The sequence below is a fragment of the Triticum aestivum genome, chromosome 1B (assembly GCF_018294505.1).
Source record: "Triticum aestivum cultivar Chinese Spring chromosome 1B, IWGSC CS RefSeq v2.1, whole genome shotgun sequence".
In the NCBI taxonomy this organism is placed as follows: Eukaryota; Viridiplantae; Streptophyta; class Magnoliopsida; order Poales; family Poaceae; genus Triticum; species Triticum aestivum.
Window position 1 is genome coordinate 490039572 of NC_057795.1, and position 2858 is coordinate 490042429.

At 43.4% G+C, this 2858-nt stretch overlaps 1 long non-coding RNA gene across 1 annotated transcript; it reads right to left on the minus strand.

Moving 5' to 3' along the window:
- Positions 1-1004: 1004 nt before the first annotated feature.
- Positions 1005-2166, minus strand: LOC123093116 (uncharacterized). Its single transcript, XR_006445080.1, has 3 exons — positions 2028-2166; positions 1379-1956; positions 1005-1262 (listed from the first exon to the last, which is right to left on the minus strand). It is a non-coding gene; the product is annotated as an uncharacterized lncRNA (long non-coding RNA).
- Positions 2167-2858: the final 692 nt, after the last annotated feature.

Sequence of the window (2858 nt, forward strand, 5' to 3'; positions counted from 1 at the left end):
ATTACAGAGTATTGGAGCAACAAGAACAAGGGACCATCTACGGCGCCGAGGTTAGCGTCCACCGCACAGGACTGCGTGGGTGACTACGCGCGCTGCCCATGGGGTAGGCAAGGATGTCAGCCAAGGCAGCCTCCCCGACGACGCTGACTGTGCGGTGGGGCAGCAAGACTCTATGGGCGATGACACGCGCACCGGCGACACCAGTGGGGGAATGGGCCGTTGCTCCTTCGAAGCTTCATTCTACCGTGCCTCCTTCCACCTGAATTTTGCAGTTTTGTTGTGGAAGCTTGTCATGTGGAGACCAAATTTCTGAATGCAATTTTGATCTTGTCTTATCACTGAACATGAAAGCATTGTTGATTCTATTTATTTAGACTGGGTAGTGCTCCAATGCTGTAATCTGGAATTTGTACAAGACAAAATTTTCTAAATGCAAGCTTCCGAACTGCTATTCAGTGTTGAGCTCTATTGGTGTTTGTTGGATGAAAGTTTACACATAATTGGGTGCAAGGCTGGTCTGTTCATGCACTTCTGCAGATGCTCAGGAGAGGGCAGGAACATGCTTTGATCTGAAGCAACATTCTTATTCTAGCTAAAGTGTATGCACGCCATTTTTTTGGCGAAATAAAGTGTATGTATTGCTGAAGCTTCTGTTGGAAGAAGCTTATGCAGCATGTATATATGTCAAAAGTAAGGGTTACCGTCCAGGTTTGCTGAACTATTTTACAACTTTGCTTTGACAAAAATGACATGGTGTATGGAACAAAAGCGAAAAAGAGAGACATCATTCATGTACGCCCAGGCTACAACTTCAAGTTGGCAAAATAAACAATTAGACATGTGTCTCCAATCCTAATCCTGAAACTCTTAACAGTAGTACACCAAATCACACAATCTAGAGTTTCAAATAGATAATGAAATCATACCACCGACAGAATGCCAAATAACCACTAGCGCATTTCAAACAACTAGTGACATGAATGTTGTAAAAAATATGACACTTGCATTCAGATAATCAACACAATATAGTGCGTTAAAACAAGTGGTAACATCCAGTACATAGCGTTCATTTGTAGGACACCACGTATTGTGTATTGTCAGAAGAACACAAGATTCAGAGGTATACATCTACTTTTTGTACTACAATCTACTGCATTAAAACAAGTGGTAGCATCCACTATATAACACTGAAGCTTTGAATTTCCATCTTGCGCCACACCAAAAAGAAAGCACACTGTTGACTCGAATCAAAATAAAACAACCTGCAAGTAGACATGAACTGATTAGTTATAAAGGAATATATAGCCATTTTGTGAACGTGAATATTCATAGATATGAATTATGAAATACAATGCCAATTTGTGTGTATGAAAAATACCTGTATGGTCATTAGTTTCCTTTGGGCGCAACTACGACTGTCATAGAAGCCAACTTGCTTGCAAGTCCTGCACGTGCGAGGCTTTTTCAGTCCTCTGGCATTTTTGTTCCACTCTCCATTTTTATTTTGCTTCCCTTCTCCATCTTTATTTTCCTTCCCTTGTCAACCCTTGTCTAAGTGCTCCTTAATCCTTTTGTATCTCCCCTTTGAGTGCACATCAGTTGGTGGATGAATTTCATGACATGTTCATTAGAATCCAGAAAAACAAAGATACATCATACAGGGAGTAAGGAGTAAGGACTAAGAGTACATGTTCATATCATTTCACACAAAAATTAGGGATGACCTCATTAGAATTCAGAAAAAACAAAGATGCATCATACAGGCTGTAAGGACAGAGCGTACATGTTCATATCAATTCAGAAAAAAAATGATGCATCGTACAGGGATTGGGCAGATACGAGGAGGAGATTTCGCAAAAAGAAAAAAGAGATGCCAGGACGAACAGGAGACAGAGGAGCGACATGGCCTGAAGGGAGCATCTCTATGACCACCTGCGGCGAAGGTTGTGGCATGACCTACGAAGCCATGAGAGGGTAAAGAGGAGAGACAATGGCATCAAATAGGAGGGGTGGCGTGGCAGCACTACATGCTTCGAAGGGCGGGGTGACATGATCTCCGGCGGCGAAGGACGTGGCGTCGCCGATGATAACGCCATGCCCTCACCTAGATCGAATAGGAATCGTTCGAGGAGGAAAAGCCGAAGAGACGCCAGGATTTCTCTAATCGTATGAATTAACGAGGGGTTATGTGTAAAACTGGGTTAAGTGGCAGCTTAGTAATCCCACCTTTCATCTCTGCCCTTCGCTTTTAATCCAACGACCCATGCTGATAGTTTCCAGATTTTCATTGAATTAGCATTTTCACTGGATGCTTGGTACCTAAGTTTGACTTTACATGACCACCGATTATTGTTCTCTTACTTTCATGCATCAATAGGTCTTCAATCAAGGATGGTGCTTGTACCCCATGTGCACGATCAGTGATTGCGTTTGGGCCACAAAGGTACAGTGGAGCCGTACAAATTATGCATGTACTGGGACTGCCATTGCTGCACGCAATCACGCTCACTGGAAATTGTGGGGCTATATGAAAAGTACCAGACTTGATGAGGACAGATCTTGCCACAAATTATGCATGTACTGGGACTGCCATTGCTGCACGCAATCGCGCTCACATGGAAATTGTGGGGCTATATGAAAAGTACCAGACTTGATGGGGACAGATCTTGCCGACTACCGTTTGTACTTGCCCCGTTTCTACTTTTCAGTTTTAATAATGTTGATCAGATTAGAGTGTGTCGGGGTTCAAGCTGGGAACGTTGCGGCTGGCCACAGCTTCGTCGCTGAGGGGAGGAAGAAGCGAGCTCGCTGCTTAAGGAGATGGCTGTGTAGAAAGTATGAGATGGATGAATATTGTG